Source organism: Dermacentor albipictus, chromosome 5 (assembly GCF_038994185.2).
Source record: "Dermacentor albipictus isolate Rhodes 1998 colony chromosome 5, USDA_Dalb.pri_finalv2, whole genome shotgun sequence".
Lineage (NCBI taxonomy): Eukaryota > Metazoa > Arthropoda > Arachnida > Ixodida > Ixodidae > Dermacentor > Dermacentor albipictus.
This window is the reverse complement of record NC_091825.1, coordinates 115,520,148-115,546,650: the sequence shown is the minus strand read 5'-3', so window position 1 is coordinate 115,546,650 and position 26,503 is coordinate 115,520,148. Positions and strand designations below refer to the sequence as shown.

The following is a 26,503-nucleotide window of genomic DNA, read 5'->3' as shown; positions in this document are numbered from 1 at the left end:
ACTCAAACGAAGTATCTGGGTGATGAGAGTCTGGGAAACCTGAAGTCGCAGATAGCGTGACTCAGCTTCGTAAGGCACTTTTTGTTCGATGCCGGCGGCTGACGGACTCCCAGGCTCATCCGAAGAGGAGGAGGAGGAGGAGAAGGAGGAGGACGAGGAAAAACGTTTATTGAGCTCTAGAAAGTTTTATGAATTTCGCGGAGTCAGATGGTGTCTTCCATCTTCTTGGCAATGGCCGTCTGCCCCTAGTCCAGGGCTCCGCTGGATGCCGCTGCCAGCTGGGCCCGTCGGATCAGCCCTAGTTGGACGTCCTGACGGTCGCTGGCGAGCATTCCTTCCCATTGCTCCGCACTCGGGTTTGGTATTATTGGTGAAGACGTTTCTGTGTGTGGAAAAGTCTTGCGCACGCCATATCCTCCGTTAGCTTAGCTGCACAGGAAGGTCAGCGATACCGGTATGTACGGAGCCAGAGCTGCAGGATTCTTTCCGATGGTATACCGGTTCTGAAACTAGTGCTTACAGGTATCATGTACAGGTATGCAAATAGCATGCTTTGCCTCCAGTACTAGTGTGTTGTAGCCGTCGCATTGTTGCACCTACTGTGTGTTGTGCCACTGGGGGCATTTGCGACTTTTTCTTCTACCATTTCCATCTCATGTTGTCTGACTTCGTCTATTTCAACTCCCTTAAAGTCCAATGATATTGAAACCACCAGTATGTCTTGAACTTTTGAAATAGAATAATTGTTGTTGATGTAGTGCCAGGACAAAGCGCTCCTCCCTTGAGTAAAGCCGAATTGGTTTTTGTGAAGTAAATTTGATGAATGCAGGAAGAAAATAAAGTCACGAATTCAATAATATATCTAAAATGTTCCGGAATACCGAATTCAAGTCCTGTCCCCCCCCCCTTTTTTTTTTACTAGAGTTACGATTTCGTTGTAACACGCTTGCTTTTTGCCTAAGACACTTTTCCTGATTACACTTGGTCGTATCACCTTACCCAGCATATGTGTGTCCTCTAGAGGTTTTTGAAGTGTAAATAAATTACGTATTATTGTGTGCGCGCGTGCGTGCGTGTGCGGACAATTCCTTGTCCACGACACTGCTTTAAAGGCTACGCATGAACATGCGTAGCCTTTACATGCCGGCAGCGTCAGTCTATACCCCCATGCGCTCGAACGTACGTACACCAACACACTCTCGCGGGCGCACACAAGCACTCACGCACATTCGCATGTTCCCGGCGCGCAGGTGGTGGCGTGTGTATACACCAGCTTGCTCCGAAGCCCCCCAGGGATACAACTGCGGCGTCGCTATACTTAACAGCACCGACGCCTCTCGGTCGGCCGGCGAGGATCATCATTTAATTACTCCTCACGTCTCCGCGTTTGTAACGTAACGCAACAGTTGCCCTACAGCGTGATCCCGCGCTATACGTATACAACCAGCACGCACACTGTCGGTTTCGCTTTCCGCGCAGGTGTTCCACAGCACGTGTGTTTGCGTGCGTGCGGGCGTGCACGGTTTTTCTGTTTTTGTTCGTCCACGCCTGCACGAGATTCCTCTTCGCCATCATTACACCGCGCTTGGGGTCAGCGCTTCGGTTCGCTAATTCGGTGCAGCAAGGTTTGCGATTGTTCGCGCCAGTTCCTGATGCGCCTCGCTTTTCTGTATGCAGTCTACCTCGGACGTGGTAGATCCTGATTCTACATACGATTTTTTTTCATGCATAAGCTTTATGGAGAAACATATCGAAGTGTAGTGCCTATTTCAGTGAAGATTCCCGCAGCCTCTTAACGAATTACATCGATCCGACAAGCTCAATCTACGGGAGGGCAGTCGGATGGGTGTTTGGCATGACAGAGCGAGGATTAACGCAGTGCCGGCCCTGAATTCGCGGTTATGTGCAGCTTCGCCACACGTCTTATGCATCGCTGTGCAATCTTAACATGACCGTTTTGGAAGAGCCCTTATACTGCGTACAGCCCTCCGTTAACGAGCCTATAGCTCTGGCAGATCCCAGTACTTCGTCGCTTGAGCGTTTGCCACGAGATCGGCACGCCCTCTACCGTAGTATAGGCACTCGAAACCAGTTTAACTATCAAAGTTGTCGATGTAATGAAACGGCTGAGACGTTAACGCTCGCATCCGGAAGATTGAACCGGAACAAATCCGGAATCCGGATCCGGAAGAAAGCGCTTCGCGTACGACGTCCCACTCGTCGGGAATCTATCGTTTCTCGCCGCATACGAGAGGAAGCATATACGGCGCGCAGTGTCGCGAAAACGAGAACGGGCTCGCCAGAACGAGATGATGCGACGAAACGTGAGGTGCGTGACGTCACCGTGCAGTTCAAGCGTGGCGGGCGGATTTCCCGGCAAGGTTCCACAGAGTCGGTTCGCTTGTGCAGGTCTCTTCGGTTTCTTACCCAACGGGCGCTTCCGTTTTCTTGGCGGCTGGGAGAAGGGGGGCTGTTAGTGGGAACACGTCGTCCTAGCCTCGGGCAACATCGCTAAGCTGACTAGCCAGCTCAAAGTTGCGCGAGTATACTTAAGGTTGGGACACTGCTACCAGACTGACCGTTATACCGTCGTTATGTTCTAGTAATAGTAGTGATAGGTTGGTTATTTCAAAATATCGATTAATAGAAGAGATGTAAGAAAAATTGCTTGTGACTTCGTTGTAACTGCGAAGCTACACCTGCCGAGACCTGAACGGCGGCCAGCATTGGGGCTGGAGCAGTTGTGTGTGTATACGATCAGCGTATAACGCGGCGGGCCGACGCAGAGGTCGCGTACATTCGTTAGACGGATTGGTCCGCGACCAGCACCACGCAGGTCCAGCTACGATGGCGCTGCATGTAATTACGGGAACGAGTCCCGGGATCGTATTTCCGAGTGACGACGTGCTGCCGAATCTCGGAGGGGGGGGGGGGGGGGGGCTAGCAGCTGGTCCAGCTAGATAGACACGCGCGAGGCGCCTTGCTCCTCGTGTGTGAGGCCTCTAATAGAAGCGTAAAACAGAACACGCAGGGCACAAAACGGACAACTAAAGTGAATCGCAAATTTTAATAAAATTAGAAAAGAAAAAGACAGGAAGCGAGTGGAGTGGCGAGAAACGTGGTGCAATAGAAGCGTCACGCGAGAGGAAGATGGAATATGGCGTAAGGTAAAGACACACCATCTATAGGCGGAGCGCGGTGTGCGAACTACAATAGACAGATGACGGCAGGCAGATGTGATGGAGGCGGCGTTGCGTATTATAGAAGGAAGCTTCGATCACGTTTCAAACGACTACGGGGGGTCGTCGTACAGTTATTATATAACGCAACGGGGGCTCACACCACTGAGGGATGAAGGACGGGGAGGGGGGGCTCACGCTCAAAATTTTTTTACGGAGCACGGTTACCTTTGGTACTTTCTCGATAATTTAGTTAAGACGTACCACCTGGCACCCATCTGAGCTTTCGGATCGTGCCCACAGTTGGAGGCGCCGAACGACGAATATAGAAAAATTATAATTTATAGGGACCATTTGCTGCATCACGCAAGAAATACTTCTAACGAGTTGAATATTTGTTTTACTATCATTTGGTTAAGAACTCCTGCCCCATGTGGACTCTCAGATCGTGCTCAAGGAAGGAGGGAAAGAGAAAAGTAGAAGGCAGGGAGGTTAACCAGAATAACGTCCGGTGGGCTACCCTACACCGGGGAATGGGAATGGGGAAACAAAGATAACAAGGAGAAAGAGAGGGGAGGGAAGGAAAGAAGGAAATTGCGGTGATTTCGCTGACGTGTGTGGTCCTACAGAAATTGCATTAATAGTCAGAGATGGTCGCCCAAGCCCGTCGTCCTTAAGAAGCACAAATGTTGGCACCGGGCTGAGCGACAGAGAGATAAATATTATGTTCAAGGGCGTACTATTTCATACGTCGTACAACCGACACCCACAACAAACAATTAGATTTCTGCGCTGTCAGAATTAAGTGAAAAGATATGCTATGCCCATCGGCTGCAGGAGAGATAATTCGTGCTCTCTATAGCCTCTCTGAAGGACACTCGTTTCGTTGTGTGAACACCGTGCGTCAAAATGCTGCCACCCGCATAGACTTATTAGAAACACGATAATGCTCTATTTTTCATATCTGAGCAGGCGGAAACAACTGGCCGTGACACATGCAGGGACAACCGATCCCCATACTTGACACCAAGACTTTTCGTGCACGCCATACCGTTTGAAGCAATCGCGTATAAGCGCGAAACTCAGTAAAATAACCCCTGCAGGAAACCAGCGAGGTTGTGATGCAGTTGTATAAAAAGGAAAATATGTTCCCCATGTGCCACCAACTCGGTTTCTGACAATCTAAGAATGCAGTTGTACGACATCCGCTCACAAAACCGCAATACGCCTCTACTCTGTACATCTGCACTCAAAAGAAATTATTCCCGTGAGATGCTCGGCATGTGTTTATGTGCACATCCCCCATGACGCCACCGAAATGAGCGAATGCGATTGGCTGTGGGACAGCGGCGTGTTTCGCATTTCATTCTTAGGTTCGCACAGCAACCCCTCCGAGCGATAAACCTGAAACACTTGTCAGGGTGGAAATGTCTGTGAATTAGCAGTCTCTACACATCGTAACATGCGATCAATAACGCATCGTAAGTGACACAAGCACGCAGTGTAAGTGCTTGCGTAGGTGCAGCAAAAAAGTATATTCTGTGGTCTTACGTGCCAAAACCATGATATGATTATGGAGCACGCCGCAATAGAGAATTCCGGAATAATTTTGACCACCTGGGATTCTTTCACCCAATGTACGGTACATCGGCGTTCTTTTTTTTTTTTAACAAACCGGAATCCCTTACTACAGCGTGCCTTATAATCAGATCATGGTTCTCGCACGTAGAATTTTGGAATTTAATTAGATTTTCTCACTTCCTCGCCCCCCCCCCCCCCCCTCAAGCAGCGTGCTCTAAAAGCTCAAGTCTCTACTTGTACGCAAAACGGGCCCCCGTGTACCGACAATGCATATGACGCCAACACACTGCGGCACATTTTAACTCAGATAGAACTTATCCGGTGGTGACGTCCTGCGGAGACCACTTACTGCATTCAGTTTCTCCTCAACGTCATCAGTTATTTTTCTTTCTTTATTCCTTTCTCTAAACAGCCTGTTCTCGTTTCAATCGCATTCTGTCATTCAAAGCTTGCGAGATGATCCTACTGTGACCTTACAAAGAGAAAACGTCGCATCCCTTACAAGCTCTGATGCCATGATAGCGCCATCTTTTCAATTCCCTCTGAGCCCGCTACAAGTAAACGCATCTTCTCGGAGTCAAAGAAAAGAAGGGGGGAAACAAAAAATGGGGGATGCATCACGGCATTCCTCAAGGGCGTCGGACACAATTTATTCGCGTAGCTGCCGGCACCAGTTCATCATCAAACTCCTCGCATGCGACTACGGGAACCGCTACGCCCGTCGTCGCAAAGCTGCCGCGGAGGAAAGAGGCAGGCACGGCAGGCAGGCGAAGTCAAAAGCAGCGCGGAGCACGCCGTCGGCCTGCCCGCCAACACCGGAAGAGACACCGCGCGCGTTCAACGCCCGCCCGTGACCTTCTCCACTCGGGCGTCGAGAAGAGGAGGGGGGGGAGGAGGACGCGGTGGGGATTTTTGTTTGTTGTTTATTTGTTTGGGGCGCGCCTAAGGCAGCGACGCTTCTTTCTTTTAAAAGCCCACTCTTCTCTCCTCTCGCCCTCCGCATCTGCGACGCCGCTGCCTGTTCCGGGGCTTATGACGCAACGAAGCCGAAGAAGAGGGAGAGAGGGGGGAGCGAAGCGCTCCGCTGGCTGCGTCGACCGAGCGGCGTTCGCTCTCTCTGGAGAGCGTGACGCCGAGTCGGTCGCTTGGTTGGTAGGGCAGCAGTGCGAACGCGCTCTCCGTACCATCCCGTGCCTGGCTGCGGGGGGAACTCGCTAGGGCAAGCCAGCCGGTGGCTCTTGCTGCTGCTGCTGCACTTTTGATTTTGACCGAGAGACCGCCACCCCCTACCCCCTCTTCTCACCTCTAGTTTTGTTTTCGTTCCGTCGCTTCCTTCCTATCGTCATTCCACTGCCCCCTTCTCCTCACCCCCCCCCCAAACACTAACACGCGCTTCCCCATCCATCGCTATATGCTTCCTATTTGTCTGTGCTCTTCTCCGCGTACTACTGCAGAAGCTAATCTCGGCCCCTCACTGTAACGTCTGCCGCTTCTTGGGCTTCCCGGTTTTCAATCTGGCTGACCAGACACCCGATATTATTTTCCCTTTATATATATATATATATATATATATATATGTATATACCTGCTCGGAGCTGCTTTGCGCTCGTTTGTTGCATGGTTTCTGGCTTCAGGCAAACAGCCCTGTTCCTCTCTTTCCCCTCTCTCTCTCTCTGACGAGCCCTCTTGCTGGTGGTCCACTTTTGCTCCATCGAGCGCATTTCCATCTTCCTAGAATTCACCACCCCCCACCCTCCTGCATATTCTTCCCCGAGTTTTGTGTTCTCGGGTTTCGCTAATCCGCGTAAGCGACGACCGCAGACTGTCTCACTCTCTCTCTCTCTCCCCCGCTTTCACGCTGGGCGCACAAGCTAAGTAAGCCTCAGGCCGGAACCTCAAACGTATTGCCAGTAGAAGAACGTTCAGTGAGGCGCGCGATGTGTCTACGTTGGTGACTAAAAAAAGAAAAAAGAGAGTAACAATATTTCATACTGTGATCAGTCTGTCTCGTATGTGGCTACAGTCCCTAAGCTCGAGTGGTTGTAAGCAACTATTTATAAACCCGTTTAGTATTAGAGCTGACAACATAACTAGACAGAGGAGAGAGGCGGGAGGGGGTGAAGTAATTGAAATAAACACATCTTTCAGCGGTACTTGCACCTTATAAGCTGACTTTCCCGTCGGGACTTGCAGTCATGCACGAGAGCCAGCCAACGCAGAGCATATTTCCGCGTCTTGGCAATGTGTTGAAATAAAAGCGCAGTGATCCACTCGAACTAAAAGCGTGGGGAGCCACCTGAAACAACGATAAAAAGCAACAATTAAAAACGGCGATGCCATAGCCAGGCGTGAAGACGATGGCAAAAGGATAAGACTGCGACCATAAGACGACGATGACCGATGTCTGTACGCGATGACGATATTGTGACTGCAAGAGCGCGATCACTTAGAGGACCTGGATCCGAGATCAAATCTTGCGTGGGGACAGATAAAGCCCTCGTATAATGAGATTTCAATCAAGATGTTACAAATTTTATCACCGCTGCACAAATGCGGGACAGATTTCGCAGTCTTTAACCTTTGTTGCAGAAGTCCTTCATGTCTAACATGAAGGACTGTACACTCTTCGCCAGACGGTGTTCCGTCGAACCCTGGACTATGCCTAACATGAATGCCTTGTTGAGGTGACTAAGCTCAGTTCGAGCTCAGTCCACAGTACAGAACGCATTTGCGCCATTGCAAACGTCCTATATACAACTCCACTTAACCAAAACAACTGATCCAACCTTGCTTCCTTCTTTCTTTCCTATCATCCGCAGCCGCGCACGAAAGGCCTATTTATTGACAAAGCACGAAAACAAGAATTTGAATAGAATCGTTGCATTATTCCTATCAATTTCTTTTTTTTTTTGCGTTCTGACGAATTGTGCCACAGAAACGCAATTATGATAATTGCAATGGTAACGTCTGATACAAGTACCTCGAAACCTGCACTAAGTACCCTGAACAGCTCTAGCGGTTATTCTAGTGCGCTCTGCAGGACTTGCACGTGCAACCTTCCCAACGCGTTATTAATTGCAACATTTTCTTATGAAGTGCATTCAGTTATTATTAATACTGTAGCTTCACGGACTGGTGGGTTATGTCTGTCAACTTTATTTAAAAGGCAACATGTATGCTAAAGAAAGTCGCAAGCATCTAGGTTCAGGAAAAACAAATTAAAGAAGAGGCATCTGTTAGTTATCGACAGCAAAATGTCATTTAAGTGCGAAGTCAACTGGGGACACCTGGAGCTGCGCGCTTGCGACTTTTTATACCAGTCATGTCACACAAACACTGAGTTGGCTTACGGCATTTAGAAATCTAGCTTCTCGCGCCCATTCTGTCAGAACACGGCACAAAAATTGAGAACCTCCGCAAACTTCGATCGAAGAATGCAAGCGTACAACAAGACGCGATATCATCGCGTTACCACCACTAATGAATCTAAGTGCACGTTTATCTTCTTCGGAAAACACCTGTCCTGTGCTACGTGCCACGGAAAAGGCTCCAGATGGCTGTCGCGTTATTTACCGTCGTCATTGCGTTATCTATTGCTTCGATGGCTCGCTCGTGACCGGTGACTCATCGTCGTTTACCAACAACATTTTCTCGCGGAATCCCCCGTACCGCGATGGCTTCAAAACGTTTTTTCCCTACTGCCCCGTTACTTCTCCATCTTCTCTCCCTCTCTCTCTTCCGCACGTCTGCACAACAAGATGCAACAGGGCAGCGAGCACGCGACGTCTGGAAGCAAACGAGACAGACAAGCAAGAAAAAAAAAGGAATCGCGACGATATGTAGAGAAACAAAACGAAGTGCCCGTGATCCTGTATTTGGGGCAGGCGGCCGAGGTCAAACTTCGTGATGGGGAGGCAAACCTGCATTATCCGGCCACCGAAGCGCCGTCTCGCGGCGACTGAAAGCCTACAGGGGGGGAGGGGGGGAGGACACGTGACCCGCAAGCGGAGAAACCTGCTGGTCCAAAGAAACGAAAAGTTGGGCGCTTCCAAGGATCCGAGCGCGGACACATAACTATACACGCGCTGAACATTCTTGCTTTCCTCGCTACAGCGGAGGACGTATAGCGGAAGAGAACAGCTAGAAAAGAAATACCCGATAGACTCACACGTGCAGGTCAGATTCCTATAACTTTCTTGGTTTGCCCCCCTCTACGGAACTTTCTCAAATGCCCCCCTCCCCGCTACCTGCGCTCCCCCAAGCCACCTTCGAGACGTCACCTGGTTTCTTCGTTCTCTCCGCCTATAACGTACTTTCGCCGGCTTCGTTCGGTGGGCGTTCTGCGTTCACTCTCGCGAACGTCTGCACGGCTTCTGCGCGGAGGTCGCCGCAGGACCTCGCCCCCCCCCCCCCTCCCAGCCACTCCACCCTCTGTAACATCCTCTCTATCTTCTTCCTGCGGTAATCTTCCAGCGCGACATAGGGCCGCAGTCGTAAATAATCCGGGGGTGCATATTTTCTTCCACGCTGTAGCTCTTTGTCTTTTTGCCTGGCGCACCTGAATCCCGTATCCGCTCTTACCTCCCCCCCCCCCTCTCCGCGCGCACTTTCTTTCTCCCTCCTTTGAACGTCATCTTACTTTCTTCTGCTTGCCCCTAGGTCACACAGCGTGCATCGAATTTGAAGAAGCACTTAGGAGCCCGAAAATCACGGCGTGAACTTTTGTCTTGTAGATTTTTGCTATTGTTTGCATTTTGCTGTTGATAGAGGTATATAGCTGAGCAACTAATCGATTACGCTATTTTATTTACTTCTACGAGCGACTTCTTTCTTCTTATTGTCCTTCTTCTTGTTCTTCTTCTTTCTTCTTATTGTCCTTCTTCTTGTTCTTCTTCTTCTTCTTGTCCTTGTTCTTCTTCTTGTTCTTCTTCTTGTTCTTCTCCTTCTTCTTGTTCTTGTTGTTCTTCTTCTTCTTCTTGCCGCAGTGTGACCACTGGTCGCGCATCAAGCTCGACGTTCTACGTAGCGTAGGTCTTGTTATACACATGTATATTGCGCGCAGACGGCGCTGCGTTGTACCGATTGCGGGCTTGCTGTACAGTGCCTGCTTTTGCGAGCTAGTTGCTGCCTCTGGTCCGGTGGCTTCACTGCCGCTATCTCAGTTATGATCTTGAGCATTTTATCATCCCTATCGGCACGTTCGTTAACGAGATGTCACAGACTCTCACGCAGTCGTTAGTACACTCCTCCTCCTCCTACTGCTTCTTCCTCTGCCGCTGTTTCGTTAGGGACTGCGCTTCTCGAACTTAACAGAATGATATCCGTCGCGGCGAACTTCAGGCTCTCAATGTTCCTACATTGTTATTACGCCCTCGAGGTAAGGACCATCGCGCCAAACAGGATGCCCGATATCCTATAACAACTATAAACTACACTTTTTTTACAACCCACGGAACGGCGTTCGCACGCCGCCGCACATCTCGGACGGGAAAAAGGACAGAAGTTCAAGGTCATCCGAGGTGACGGCTTTCTTCGTCTCTCTCTCTCTCTCTCTCTCTCTCTCTCTCTCTCTCTCTCCTCCATCGCGCCATGCGTCACGCACGTCGGAGACCTGCACACCGTCCATTTATGGCACTGCGCACGGATAACGCTTCAGTTGCGCGGCTAATGGAGTCCACAAGCAAACAGAACTGAACGAAAAGTGCGAAACAGGAACAACGAGAACCCGACCGCAGGCGTCGACACTTTGAAACTTCGACCCGTCCTCTGTTCGGTTGCATACATACATTCCGCCCCGCCAAGCCAATCGCTCACGTGGTCGTCCGCGAAGGCGAACCGATGTTGATTCTATGGCTGTGTTATGGGAAGGACCGCGGGCATCACGTCATAAAAGTGGGCAGCGCCGTCAAGAGGCCTTGCAAGGGCGCGGTTTTAGTGCCGTTCTATCGCGATTCGCCTCGACTTGCTTTTCCACTGCAGCCGCAGCGGCAAGCCTCTGTTATTTTGTTTTGTTTCGTCTTTTTTTTTCGCTGTCCGCTGGAACCAGGAAGAGTTGGTCCGCGCGGGAAACCCGTCCCAGGCGAAGCGGTGCTCCTGGCCGACCTCTTCACGCGAGAGCGGGCCAAATTCCATCAGATGACAGCCGTGCGCTTATTCGGAGCAGCGATTGTGATTGTAGAAACGGCAATCTCACCCGCGACGACAATGCGCGCGGGAAGAGTGGCTCTATACGGGAACTCTCGCAGCCGTGACTGCAGAAGTCCCACTATCTCTTTGCGTTGGCAGTCAGATAAAGGAACATGACGAGCGCCACGGACAGAGCACGGTATAAGTGCGGTGTAATGTAATGATTACTTTCGTTCTATTCTATAGTCCTAGCTCATATCATCTGCCGCTTGCGATCACTGAAGTATAGCGCGAAAAAGGAATGTCATTGGAAAACTATCGTTACAGTATCCTGGCCTCAAGGTTGAGATCCCTCGTGAGAGAAAACTAAAATTGAGCAGACTCAACGTGAGTTGAAATCCACGTGATTCCCGTTTTGGTAGAGTCTCATGAATCGTATATCTATACCTGTAGCGAACGCCTAATGCTTTTGCGACGTGTTGCAAAACTGACGTCGAGCGCGGCACATGGTGTTATCTATTATTGTGATACGGCACAATCGTCGGGATCGGCCCACGAGAACGCGCCCAGACAGTCGTTGCAGAAAACTGCAGGTTGAACCCGCCATGAATGCATGTCTATAACATGGCGGCTAGAGGGGACAAACTAACTTTTAAGAAGTGAAACTATGTGATTTAGCACCATCGAGCGACTCATGGGCTATGAGACACGTTGAACTAGCAGTAAATGAGAAGGGGGGGGGGGGAGATAAACTAAGGTTTAATTAGACCCCAGACCCTTTTTAACGGGCAGCCAAGTCAAAGTGCACCAGCGTTTCGGTCGCTGCTGTCTGGAATCGAGCCCTCGACCTCGTGATTAACGGAGCCAACAGAACGCGATAACTACTGAGCCACTGTCTAGCGGGAGGGGTGTTGAGCGACACGCTTATGCGGCCACCGCTTGGTTAGTTTTGTGAACGCGGCTTCCGAGTATATAGCTGACCTCCGCGCTATATTTTTTACAAGGCAAGCTACCAGTTTCATTGGAGACAAAGTATTATACGTGGAACTGAGCGGTCAGCGACGTTCTGTGGACCCGGAACGAATCGACGCTTCTCTATAAGTGATAACTTGTCCTAGCAAATCGTCGACCGTCCTTACAATCATTAGTTTGCTATATAGTGCCGAATTCTTTGAGACCGCCGTGATGTTGGCATTCTGCTTGGACCACGCAAAAATTTCGCCCGTCTCGACAACGCTGGTTATAGTGTAAACCAGTACTGCCTATATTTAGCTTCTCACTTCAAGTTGAGAAGTGCATAAACCGCGGCCACGCTCAGTTCTTCTTCTTCATTTCTTTTTTCGCGCAATTCGGTGCACTGTGCAACCTCGCCGAAAAAACGACGACCGAAGAGTCGCAGCGGAAACGGTGCGTGCAACATAGAAGTTATAGGAAAGAACGCTTCCTATATAACCGAGCGCGTTACACATCTACGAACGTGGTCGTCGTGTATAGCCCTGCAAGACCATTCGAGCAGCCGAGACAAGCGACGTACTCCCGCACCGCGCATCACAATGCCAGCGGCGGGGGTCATTACGCAAACGTAAACGTCTGTTTCGGGACAACGACGTCACGCTTTGACCAACTGGCGAGTCATGTCTGGCGACCCAAATTGCCTGGGCTCGCCACTAACCGTCGTCGGTTGGAACGGTAGTGGATCACGCGGCACCGCAGTCCACTGTATGCCGTGTTTATGTTTTTGTCGATGATATAGTTTGGTCCACGTAACAATCGTGAGAACGCGTGTAATAAGTGGGAGCAGGGGGGAGGGGGGGTCAGCGCGCATTGTGTTACGTAGTCCTGATAGTAGCACAGATTGCGTCGAACATACGTAAGAAGTAGCAGATCGACTTTGTTTGATCCGCACCGATGGCACCGGCTGTTGGAATCTCAGCGCGGCCACCAGCTGTTGGAACCTCAGTGCTGACACCCGTTGTTGCAAATGGGTCGCAAGCCCCAAGGGTAGCGTTGGCCTGGCGGCCTGGGGCACACTGGAAGCATCCGAAGGTCCCAGCAAAGCATGAGTCGACTGCTAACAGAACAACTTGTTTATTCTAGCATCGCAAAGAGCGGGCGGTCAGGTCGACCGAAGTAGAGAGACGGGAGAGCACATTACTCAACAGTAGAAATCGGAGCCTCTCTCCTGGCGTCCGGGGGCAGCTGCTCTTATACTCTCGGAGTTGAGAGCAAGAGGGAAGGTCATGGGACGACACCACGTGACAGCGGCGACGGACGGACTGATAGACACGTTGGGACAAGGAGGTGACGCATCAGCCGGGCCGGCGCCGGACAGACCTCCTCGCTTCACACTGGGGGAGCTCCTCTCCCCGGCTGCCGCGCTTTGACAAGCGTGGGCACACACACACACACGCACACACAAAGACACGTGGCACTGAACATGCCGGGACGCGCTCGGCGGGGCGCGCTCGCGGCCGCTCCGAACGGGCCAAAATGTCCGCCGCTTGGAACGAAGCTCCGGCGTACGTTGCATCCGCGCTGGCTTTACCGCGCGTCGTAGGCGAAACGTAACAGACCGCCCCGCCGGGGGAGGGAGATCCCGATGGTCAGGGGACTGCATCCGCTGTCCGGAGGGATGTCGCTCGATGATGCTCATAACCGAAGTCGGTCGTCCCTCGGCGTTTCTTGAGCGCAGCGCACCGAGAAGGCCTCGTTCTCACGTTCAGGTTCACAGAGGACACTGCAAAGTGACTTCGGGAGAGTTCTCATTTTTCTCTCGTTCCCAGCAAGCGTTAGAACTACGCCGAAACTCAGCCGCTCAGTCAGCAAGCACGGCACAACCCTCACTAAGCCATGCCAGGCTCTTTCCCCTTTAATACTACCGCCTAGTTCCTTACAGTAGTCTAGCAGCACTCAGAACGCGTCCACAAATTGGAAAATTGCACTAGAAAGCACATCATCACTTTGAAACACTACACAAAAGCAATATGTTAAAAATCCTGCCTCAGGAAGAAAAACATCAATAACAAACAATTTTGAGGCTGATTCCCACGTTAGGGGCTTCGACTTGAGCCATCGGCGTTACCGTTGAGACTCCCCTTTTTGTAACGCACCTCAAAGGAATATTGTTGCAAAGCGAGGCTCCAGCGCAGGAGGCGGCCATTTGTGAAAGAGATGGTCTGCAGCCATTGGAGAGGGCAGTGATCCGTCTCGAAGCATGCGAAGCGGAGATCGCAGCGAGCGACCGTACACTAGCTCGGCTGGCGAAAACCCCGTAGCCGCATGCGGCGCGGTCCTCAATGCACACATCACCCCAGGCAGACACAGCTCCCAGTCAGTTTGTTCAAACCACAATGCTCTCAACACGCGCTTCATGACGGAGTGGAGCTTCTCAAAGGAACTCGACTGGGGGTGGTACACTAAGCTGTGTAACAGCTTTACCCCGCACCTTTCGAGAAAGGCTGTCGTCAAAGCGCTAGTAAACACTGTGCCCTTATCTGATTGGATTTCCGCAGGAAAACCAACTCGCGCAAATATGGACAGTAGTGCATTGACTATCTCAACTGAGCTGAGTTCTTTAAGCGGCACTGCTTCAGGGAACTTTGTCGCTGGGCAGATCACAGTCAAAATGTGTCTGTACCCCGTGGCTGTTACCGGAATAGGTCCCACTGTATCAATAACGAGCCGTCTAAAAGGCTCCGTAATGATAGGTACCAACTTCAACGGCGCCCTCGATTTGTCCCCTGGTTTGCCCACCCGCTGACAGGTGTCACATGTCCTCACAAAGTGGTCTGCGTCCCGAAAACACCCTGGCCAATAGTACTCTTGCAAGAGACGGTCCTTAGTTTTCTTAACTCCTAGGTGTCCGGACCACGAACCCCCATGCGACAAGCGCAACAGATCCTGACGATAGCATTGAGGCACGATCAGCTGATCGAACTCCACTCCCCTGCGGTCTAGATACTTCCGGTACAGGACCCCACCTCTTTCCACAAAGCGAGCATTTTTCTTGGCGATACCTTCCTTGACAATGCAGCGTATGTTTTCTAGGCTGCCATCCTTCTTTTGCTCGGCTATCAAAGCCGACCGGCTGACTTTTAGCAACCTATTAAGTCCGTCTGACGTAGGCGCGATGAGCAAATCTGCAGATAGCTCTTCTAACTTTCCCGCATCGGGAATTTCCTCTCCAGTATCTGGTGCCTTCAACGCTACAGGCACAATTTTATTCAGTTCGGACGTGCTCTGAATATCAGCTTGCTGCGCCTCTGACCCTTTCTCATCGTTCGACAACGTCGGCCCCGCAACTACCGCCTTTGCAGCGAGCTCCCGAACCTTCGATCTGGTTAAGGCCTGAACGCTAGCCTCACCAAACAAAAGCCCCTTCTCGCGCAGGAGGTGATCGGACCTGTTCGAAAATAGGTACGGGTACTGGGGGGGAAGCATAGATGACACTGCCGCCTCCGTCTCAAGTGCTCCGAAAGGACCTTCAATGAGCACTTTTGCTACGGGCAGACACACGCTATGAGCTTCCACGGCTTGCTTGATCCATGCGCACTCGCCCGTGAACATATCGGGTTCTACGTAAGAAGGGTGAACTACATCCATCGTAGCTGCGGAATCGCGAAGCACTCGGCACTCCTTCCCGTTCACGAGGAGGTCTCGCATGTAAGGCTCGAGAAGCTTCATGTTCTCGTCAGTGCTGCATAATGACAAAAACACTACTTTTGCTTTTGTTTCCGGACACTGCGCCGAAAAGTGACCCGGCTTCTGGCACGTATAACAAACGCGCGCTTGCCTCGTCTCGAACCGCTTTCTGCGTTCGGCTTCGGCTGCCGCCGTCTCCTTACGTTCGGTCGGACTGCTTTCACTCGCATCCGCAGTACGTGTGTCCCCCTTTGCTCTCATGGGCGTGAACTTCGGCCTCTCGAACTTAGAGCCAAATTCACCCTTTTGACCGTCCTTAGCTCCGCGAGCCCGACGCGTCACAAACTCTTCGGCTAGCTCAGCAGCTCTAGCCACCGTACTAACGTCTGGCCTATCCAAGACCCAGTACCGCACGTTCTCAGGTAACCGACTATAAAACTGTTCTAGCCCGAAACACTGCAGAACTTTCTCGTGGTCACCAAACGCTTTCTCTTCTTTGAGCCACTCCTGCATGTTTGACATTAGCCTGTAGGCAAACTCTGTATATGACTCACTTTTGCCCTTCTCATTTTCTCGAAACTTCCGACGGAACGCCTCCGCTGACAGCCTGTACTTTTTTAGCAGACTCGATTTCACTTTGTCGAAATCCTCTGCCTCCTCTCTCTCCAAGCGAGCGACTACGTCGGCCGCCTCGCCGGGTAACAAAGTGAGCAAGCGCTGTGGCCACGTTTCCCGAGAGAACCCCTGCTTCTCGCACGTTCGCTCAAAGTTAACCAGGAACAAACCAATGTCCTCTCCAAGCTTAAACGGCCGCATCAGGTCAGTCATTTTAAACAATACTCGTTCTCCTGCACCGTGTGCCTGACTTCCATTACGAGCGCGTTCCATCTCCACCTCGAGACGCTTCATTTCCAAAGCGTGATCGCGCTCTTCTTTTTCTTTCTCTTTTCGTTCTTTTCGTTCAAGCTCCTGTCTTTTTGCCGTCTCCCTCTCCTCAATGGTCTCAAGGCATTCCGACAGCTCGTCATCCTCAGCTCCTAACTGAAGAATAACCCTTAGCAGTTCTGGTTTTCTGAGTTTGTCTGAGACATCCAGACCCAACTCTCTTGCAAGCTCCAACAATTTCGGTTTGCGCAACGACTTCAAATCCATGGCTGCTCTGAATGCTGCTTTCTCTACTGCCTACTATTGTCTTGCCGCAACTAACCCGGCAGCAACGACAACCACAATTACCAGCTCTGTTTCTGACACTAACAAAAGCCTGGCAAAACTCAGAAGAAGAAAGTCCCGCACTCACCAAACCTCGCAGCCAAGATTTCAGCGCAGTCGTTCCGCTGCAGGCAACCAGTCATCACACAGGGCTCGTTGCACTGCTCCCGGATGGTCGTTGTGCTGCTCAGCATACAGTCAACCGCATATCTTCGCTGCTGGCCTCCGTTGTCGCGATCTCACCGCTGGCAACCAGATGTTTGATCCGCACCGATGGCACCGGCTGTTGGAATCTCAGCGCGGCCACCAGCTGTTGGAACCTCAGTGCTGACACCCGTTGTTGCAAATGGGTCGCAAGCCCCAAGGGTAGCGTTGGCCTGGCGGCCTGGGGCACACTGGAAGCATCCGAAGGTCCCAGCAAAGCATGAGTCGACTGCTAACAGAACAACTTGTTTATTCTAGCATCGCAAAGAGCGGGCGGTCAGGTCGACCGAAGTAGAGAGACGGGAGAGCACATTACTCAACAGTAGAAATCGGAGCCTCTCTCCTGGCGTCCGGGGGCAGCTGCTCTTATACTCTCGGAGTTGAGAGCAAGAGGGAAGGTCATGGGACGACACCACGTGACAGCGGCGACGGACGGACTGATAGACACGTTGGGACAAGGAGGTGACGCATCAGCCGGGCCGGCGCCGGACAGACCTCCTCGATTCACACTGGGGGAGCTCCTCTCCCCGGCTGCCGCGCTTTGACAAGCGTGGGCACACACACACACACGCACACACAAAGACACGTGGCACTGAACATGCCGGGACGCGCTCGGCGGGGCGCGCTCGCGGCCGCTCCGAACGGGCCAAAATGTCCGCCGCTTGGAACGAAGCTCCGGCGTACGTTGCATCCGCGCTGGCTTTACCGCGCGTCGTAGGCGAAACGTAACAACTTGAACACTTACCAAAAAAAAACAATATTACAATGAAAAATAAAATTCAAAAGAGTCGCGTAGGCTATATCAGGGACGTAACCGCAGGGGTATGCGTGAAACGTCTTGTGCACGCTGTAGAGGGCGCATGTGCACTGTAGGGTATACAAATGACGTAACCCAATACACAAATTGCATTTGTTTGCGCATTATAGAAGGTTTTACGTGTCAAGTTATGTTACAGCTTGTCTTACGGTCTAATTTTGCAATCACGATCACTCCTTATTAGAAAGCCGGCCCGTTATGTTTTACATATGTTGTTCGAATGCCAGGACAAAGGAAATGACTGATGGTGCCCGAGACTGCCCCGCACCGTTCGAGCCCACCGCCCTCGTGCGCTTGCCTCAATCTCCTATGTTTGCGCTCCTTATTAAAGACGGATAGTTTCGCCGTGGTCATAGGGATTGGCTATCACTCTCTATTTTCCTCTCCCTTACTGCCCGAGTCTCAATTCACGCCATTTCTGCAACCTATTTGCCGAACCCCGAGGCGCCATAGCCGTGGAAGCTCGAAATCGTCTGCAACAAACTGCGCATTTGTATGCGTTATAACTCCCAATGAGCACCAGCTTGAGTTTGATGCATTATACCTACTATGGCTGAGCGAGCACTCTCTTGAGCGATTACTCTTGCTGGTATTGACAAACGTACTGCGGTACGCTGGACAGCTGTGGAAGCTTGAAATCGTCTGCAACAAACTACGCACTTGTACGCGTTATAACGCTCAATCAGCACCCGATTGAGTTTGATGAAATATACTTACTATGGCTGAGCGACGAGCGCTCTCAAGTGCGATTACTCTTGCTGGAATCGGCAAACGTACTGCGTGTACGGTGCATAGCCGTGAAAGCTTGAAATCGTCTGCAACAAACTGCACACTTGCATGCGTTATAACTACGATGAGCACCAGCTTGAGTTTGATGAATTATACCTACTACGGCTGAGCGAGCGCTCTCGAGTGCGATTACTCTGGCTGGGATCGGCAAACGTACTGCGGAACAGTGAATTCTCTGAATGCCGAGCGAGAGGCTAAATTTTGCACCGATCACATGATGCGCTTCGCTGATGGCATCACAACAGCGCCATCTGTGTGCACGCGACGCACGAATGACGTAGTAATTTCTCTACGTAGCATGACGTAGAATGACGTAGAATGACGTAGCTTCTTTTCTCTGCGCAATGACACCAAAGTAAGTTGTCTGGGAAGCTCGGTTGAATAGCGTAACATGTTTTAGTTACATGCCATTTTAGCATGCGAACCCCCTATGACTTATTTTAATGACGTTCCACGTCAAAGCAGCATGAAATAGGGTCGTACCCTGGTACACACGTTCTGCCAACTTCGGCTTCATCATCCACTGAGTGGTAGTTTTATTTTTTAATTATTTTTCTCTCCATGTATATGGTATTCCTCAATACAACAAGTAAACGGAGGTAATTGAGGGCTTCCGCACACGAAACACTTTGCTTTTCTTTACTTAAAAGAAATGACAGAGAAAGAACAAAAAAGTGCATACAACCTTATTTTCACTGTGCAAAGAACAATGACGTCAAAAAAATAAATAATAAGGAAACAGAAAGTTACGTTATCTTTATTCCTAAAAAAGCATAAGGCGATGAACTAGGACTAAAATTTAAACTTGGCAACTGGCAAGATTCTTGCAACGACTGGAGCACGAAACTAAATTCGGAAAAATCTGTGCGTGCGCGCATTACCCATAAAGACAGAGAGAGAGCGAGAGAGAGGGAGGGAGAGGGAGAGAGAGAGGGGGAGCCCTCCAAATTTTCGTATGCCCCCACTGATCCTCTACCGCTCACTGAAATTACTGAGCATAAATATATATACACCGTGCTCACTATGAGCGTCAAAAATTTTAATCTTAGCTTTGTTAGCTCTCTGCCGAAGTGTAGTGTGCGCAGTCCAGACATGTTCGTATATAGTCTGGGGACAGTACAGCGTAACAAATACAACCGTTCAAAGTCGCGTCATAGCCAGAAGGACGAAGCTTAGGCAAACGCGCGCGATACCCGTCAGCCTCAATTCGACAGGCCCGCGCATGCTCGGAGCTGCCGTATCGACACATGGCGCCAGATTTTGCTCTAGCGATTTCCGTGGGAAACTGTGCCGCTCCCTGAAGGGCGGGGGACGCAGCGTTCTCTTCGAATGTTCTCTTTTTTTATTCATCATCATCATTTTATTTTATGAAACCAATACAACAAACATGATTGGCTCGGCTAGTGAAAGAGTCCAAATGCAAGATATTTACTAAAGAAATGGCAGGCATTCAAACTACATGTACAAAAAGACGTGAGATACTACAATAGCGGTATTGCACGACAATCAATCGTCGCGAACGCGCGGCCGACGTCCGCTTCCAGTTTGCTTTTTCAGCTTGCAATGTGTAGACACCGTTCTTTCCGGCTAGGCGTCTCGCTACGGCGGCGCGGTGACGTCATCAAACGAACTCCGCCGCTAAAAGCACCGAGCCTGACCTCCAAGGCGGCGGGCGAAGGAGGGGGAGGGGCTTCGAAAGTAGGTTAAGGATGTTTTTTTGGGAAAGCACATTCCTCGCGTCGCGCAACCAGCTCTTCTTCCTGTCATTGTTGTTATTTTCAATTCGCTGTACCACCGCCGCCCGCTACCGCGACGAAAAACATCGCTGTCCGTCTTTCTCACCCTCCCTCTCCCCTGTCGCCCTCCCTTTCCCCGAACATACTCACGTGCACTTCGATGACATCAGAGGAAGGAAAGCCCCAGAATGGCTGTACGGCATGGACTTTCGTTGCGCAATAACGGAACCGGATTTTCGTCCGAATGCAAAATCGACCATTTACATGGCATCTTCGAGTGGTCACTCAGGTTAGCCGCCTAAGACGGAGTTCAGGGTGTATATCGAGGCTCGTGCATGGCTTCCAGAAGTGACATTCATGGCTTCGTTACGCATATCGTCACGTTCGCGTACAACACCGCTCGACAGGAAGCGACCCTCGAATGAGACCGTTCAGTTCGGTGCCCGGTTGGGAAGGCGTCGACCACGTTGGACGCAAATGCAGAGTGCGGTGACGTCCGACGGATGCCGAAGAAGCTAGACAGCCTGCCCGCACAGGCACCTGCGCGCCACCGGCAAGACCAGCATGCAAAGCGATACAAACTTAGGGCACAGATCAGTCACCTGCGAGTTCGACGAGAAAGTGTAGATACGCCATCAGAGTCTCACCGAACTGTTGCTGAGACGATGCTTTAGGCCGTACGGAGAGAGAGAGAGAGAAAGAGGAATACAGGAAGGCAGGGATGTTAACCAGTCAATAGTCTGGTTGGCTACCCTACGCTGGGGGATGGGAGAAGGGGAGGAGAGGGAAGGGAGAGAGAAGGCCGTGCAGAGTGATCCGAACGCTGAACGACGTGAACTATACGAGGTGGTTACGGCTAGGGGGAACGTTGCGAAACGCCGGAAGCACACCCGAAATGCGTGTAGCCGTATCTGTCTAAAAGATTTACGACTCAATGTTTTATGTGTGTGTGTGTTTTGTTGATGAGAGCACACTCAAGCGCTTAATTTGCGCATCGGGACGATATTTCCTTTGGAAGGAAGGCAAATTTCGCGTCGGTTGTACGATAAGGATGACGACGATAAATGTTAGAAATGAAGTTAAGTGGCCTTTCCAGTTGGGCTTGTTGGCCGTTCATCGTACAGGGGAAGAGCCCGAAAATCCGACGAAGACGAAGTGAGGCACAGAGAATATAGACATAGAGCTGGGACGATAAGGACATCCCGACGATAAGAACATGTATAGACATTCTAAGTAAACATAAAGAAGAAGAAGAGACCCGCCGTGGTTGCTTAGTGGCTATGGTGTTCGGCTGCTAAGCGCGAGGTCGCGGGATCGAATCCCGCCCATGGCGGCCGCATTTCGATGGGGCCGAAATGCGAAAACACCTGTTACTTAGATTTAGGTGCACGTTAAAGAACCCCAGGTGGTCCAAATTTCTGCAGTCCCCCACTACGGCGTGCCTCATAATCAGATGGTGGTTTTGGCACGTAAAACCCCACAATTTAACTTAAGAAGAAGAAATCGCCGAGCGCGCGGCATTCCTGATTACTCCGGCCATCCTGATTATACTCTTCTCGCTCGTTCGCCCTCTTGGCTCCCTAGTTTCTGGTATCGCAACAATACTGAAGCTGCAGCTTATTGTCGCAGCGCATGATCTTCGCGGCATGCATGGCTGTATAGCACTCTAAAACGACCACTCGCATACGCAGTCAATTTCTACCTTAATGGTATTCTAAAAAGGAGTACATTAAATTAAGCTACATTCGTAAATTACGCTTCTGCAACAGCAATACCACCCAACTCGTGAACCGTCAAAGTGGGCCTTGTAAGCCGGAAACAACACAAAACGGAAAGACAGGTGGCGAAGCCGCCTTGGATCTCCCATACCAGGTGGTCATGACCCCGTGAACTTTCATGCCATTCACTTTGGCCTATAGTAAGTTGTCTATCCGTAAAGAAGGACCGGCACAGCATTTTGAAGGAACCAGAGGCTCACCCTGCAGCGAGATTCGGGAACGTTGTCTGGGCCAATCCAGTCTAAATGCGAGGAAATGTGCCGTGGTATCCATGACGTCACAGAGAATAGAGTCGCCGAGATTCCTGCGCGAAATGGCGCTTGTGTCGTACGCGCCTTTCTTTCTTGTAAATGCGTTTTTTTGTTCGGCCAATTTTTTTTTTCAGTTCTCATTCAAGGAAGCTTTTCCCTTCATTTTCGCTACTTTTTATACTTGAGTCTAGCACTATTAGAGCCATAAGCAGGCTGGGCGATCGGCCTTCTACCTTAACTGGCCTCACCGCGCATCAGCCCGCCCACCAACGCTTCTTGGGCACCTGATGTCAACGGAGTTCAGTGCCCGACTGTAAACATGCAGCTCCTCAGACAACGTGCAACGCTCTGAAAGCCAGAAATATTTATTGCTGTAGCTATACGTTCGCACCAAGAAATAGTTCGTTGTATTTTAGCAGCAATTACATGCATTTCGTTTTTATTTAGGCTCGGTAATAAATGAAAAAAATTATATGCCTTAAAAATTAACAAGCTATGTTACACGCACAAGTAGCGAGAACTGGGCGCGAGTTTGAATGTGTTCATGATCTGTCAGCGCAACAACTACGCACGTACGGACGAACAAGAAGAGACGATCACGGTGATTATATACGGTTGCTATAGGGACGTTATACGCTTGTTAATACGTTGTTTTATATAATTTTACGTCTCGTTGGTTTCCTTTTCGGTATTTTCATTCGCCGCCTAGAGGACACACTACGTTTTTCCTTTCTTTAGATCACTATCATCATCATCATCATCATCATCAGTATCAGCATCAGCAGCATAATCATCATCATCATCATCATCATCATCCCACACTATCTCGAGCTCGGCTCGCGCGAATACACGCGACCACCAAAACTTGACCACGGAACGAGCGGAGTCGGACATTTTGATTGCCGAATTCCTTGCGCTGCTTCCACAGCGTCGCACGCTAAGCATGAAACTGAGTGTATAGTGCATATGGTTAACCCGAACTCGCTTGTCCTCTCTCTCTCTCTCTCTTTTATTAAACCTTCCCTGCGTGTAAGGATATAGCCAACTGGACAAAGTATACGCTATAAGCATTCCTGCCTTCTCTATCTCCCTCACGACGTGTAGAACAAGACAGGGAAATTGAAATATAGCGCTTGTTCAGGGGGCGGGGGGTATTGTGTAAGAGTCCACCTAGTGGACTGTTCATTTCGACCGCTGCTAACTGGATGCAGCTACACGATAGAGGAGAATACGAGCGGCGCCCTAGCCAATCAGCAGCGGCCAAAATGGACAGTCCACTAGGCGGACTCTTACAGAATACCACTTCGGGTCACGTCGCACCACTCTGCTTCCAGTGTGATTCCTGCTGCACGTGTCAACGCTCGTTTAAACGGCACACCCGATCGCTGCACTTTTTTTTCGGTAGGCGTTAAGCAGCGCCATCTCTGTTTGCAAATGGCGCGGTTTTGCACGGCGGCGGCACCATCGCTACTAGATACTTCTAGTAACGTTGGGCGGCACCACTGCTGCTGATGCTGCTGCTGATGCGGCTGCCGGCGGTGCGCGCAGTAGCGGTGTGACCGGCGCCGTTGCGCGCCGAAAAGAAAGAGAACTTTTTTTGCTTGCTACCGGGGGCGCCTGCGACGAGCTAGACGGTGAGAGGGCAAGAGGAACCCGGGCGGGTGCGTCGTGTAGATAGAGTGTAGCGAGCGGTGCGGCCGCACAGCCGGCCCAAAATGCAGGCCAGGGCGTCGCAGCCGTGGCTATTTTAATGCCCCCCCCTCGTGCCAGGCGGTTCCTTCGACGGAGAGCACGGAGCGGCCGGTTCCTTGTGATAATCCCCGCGGGCGAGCTTCCTCGCCAGTTCGACTCTCTATACCATTTCGTTGCAATGTGCGTGCGCCTTCGAGCAGGCTCCAACGGAAGGGTTCGGTAGTTGGCCAGCGCTGGGATAATCGCACGAGCGCTATTTAATTTCGTTCTTTGACAGGGCACTATACGCGTACATAGAAGTGGAAAGACGGTGAAGTGCAGTTGGCCCTTTCCCTTTCAAAAACATCATGCATTATAATCTGTAACATCTCAACAGAATGTATATCGAAGTAAACAAAAGCTCAATAGAAACACAACAGGCTTTATATGGCGATTTGTGCAAGGGTTGCACAATTTCGAAAGCAAGTGCCGGCCAGTAACGTCCATCCAAAGAAAAGATTAGAGTGAAATCGAATAATCGTCATCATCATCAGCAGCAGCAGCCTGGCTACGCCCACAGCAGGGCAAAGGCCTCTCCCATACTTCTCCAACTACCCCGGTCATATGCTAATTGTGGCCATCTTGTCCCTGCAAACTTCTTAATCTCATCCGCCCACCTAACTTTCTGCCGCGCCCTGCTACGCTTCCCTTCCCTTGGAATCCAGTCCGTAACCCTTAATGACCATCGGTTATCTCCCCTCCTCATTAAGTAAATCGAATGGCATTTCTTAAAGTAAGATGCATTGAAGTCTATAGAAACTCAAGATGAGCTCTGCTCCTCAACTCCCTCCGCCCTACTGGAGCCGGTGTGCGCTGGGCGTTAGATAGGCTCTAGCGTTGGCAGCGGGTCACCGTTGGAATTATGTCTGAAAGCTGTTTGACTTCACTTTCCGGCTGAGCACTGTACAATCGTAAAGTGCAGTTAATAGCACTACCACAGCTGGCCATAAAAGTAAACTCATGTCAGTAAACTCGCTCCACCCTTGGGAAAAGATTAGAGTGAAATTCAACAGCGCTTTTCTACAAAGAAGGCACATATAAATTGATAGAAAACAGCATCAGCTTCCCTTCTCGACTCTCTCTGCCCAGTAATAACGGGTGTGCGTTCTGCTCTGAGCAGGCTCTATATAACGGAAGGGTTCGGTAGCGGGCCAACATTGTAATTATCGCTGAGAGACAATTAATTTCTTCTTCAGCTAAGAACTGCGCAGGAGCCGAGTGAAGTTGGTTCTTTCCACAACTGCCAAGGTGAAGTCGGGTCAGTAAACGCTGCCCTCCTAAAGAAAATTTAGATTACTGTTCGACAAAATATTTATTGAAGACTGCACATAGAAACAGGTGACTTTCCCTCGTGGACTATCTCAACCATGCGGTGGCGGCGCGCGTTCGACGTGTATTGGGGTAGGTTGTAACGGAAAGGTTCGATAGCGGGTCAATGTTGTAACTATAGAGCTGTGAACTAATTCGTTTAATTTTTGGTTGATTAGAGCACGAGCGTAAAGTGCAGTTGGCTGATTATATAGCGTTCTCAAAACAAACTTCAGCCAGTAAACTCTGCACTTAGTGCGACGTTAAATAAGCTTTGTAGAAGCAATGTTGAATTTCTATGGAAACTCAACCCAAAATCTTCAGTGTGTCAGCAGAGATTGTTTTAACGTATATGTACTCACATGCCCGTTCCTTCACTCCTTGTACCAGCTAGTATGCAAGGACTACATAATGGCCTTCTCGCCACTGCAGAGGCTGCCGTCCACATAAGCTCCTCAATTTGGGATAAACAGCCGATATTCCACAAATGCCTTTGAAGTACTCTGCAATCAATCAATCAATCAATCAATCAATCAATCAATCAATCAATCAATCAATCAATCAATCATCTTATACAGACAGATAAACGCACTAACCAATGATCTTGGAGCAATAAACTCGCTCGAAAATTTAGGGTTTGGTGCGCTACGCAAACTGTGCTAGTGGTGGCGCCTGTGTCTGTATTTCGAAGACCGCAGCAAGGAGCATTGTGTAGCGGACGAAGACGACTAGGAGGAAGTTATTCTTGAGAAAATACTGGTGTCAGCTGTAAAGGAGACTGCTGGCTGTCGCATTAAACAAGTCCAGGGCCGTAGGTGTCTGCACAATTCCCCGTAATCTATCTCGGGTGCCGGAAGGCACCTCATCGTAGAATATGGGCTGAGGGCGCCGGCCCTGGGTCTGGGGCCCAACCTGAGAACGCTTCGTAAACTGCGTGCCCATGGCCCCAAAGTGTGCTGCTCCAGCATATACAGCGGACATTAACCGCTGACTCATGCCCAAGAACGAGGGCTACTTGAGAGAGAATTTCGAGATCTTCCAAGCTACGAACGGATTAAACATACAGTTATACGCATTTAGAGAGATTCAGTTTAGGGGACGCAAGCGGCTTGCGTACGCGACAACTAGGGGCCACGGCACTGCGCATGCGCAG

General features: G+C 50.5%; 1 protein-coding gene across 2 annotated transcripts in view; it reads right to left on the bottom strand.

Annotated features, from left to right (window-relative positions):
• The window catches only part of LOC135916151 (PR domain zinc finger protein 1-like), a 256,776-nt gene extending 231,043 nt beyond the window's left edge, over nt 1–25,733 (bottom strand). The window contains exon 1 of one of the 2 annotated variants that reach the window (XM_070538784.1): nt 25,713–25,733. The gene's annotated coding sequence lies outside the window, so the exon portion shown is untranslated. Of the gene's footprint in view, nt 1–18,474; nt 18,594–25,712 lie in introns of those variants that run through there. The other variant, XM_065449420.1, reaches the window with a different exon arrangement.
• Nucleotides 25,734–26,503: the final 770 nt, after the last annotated feature.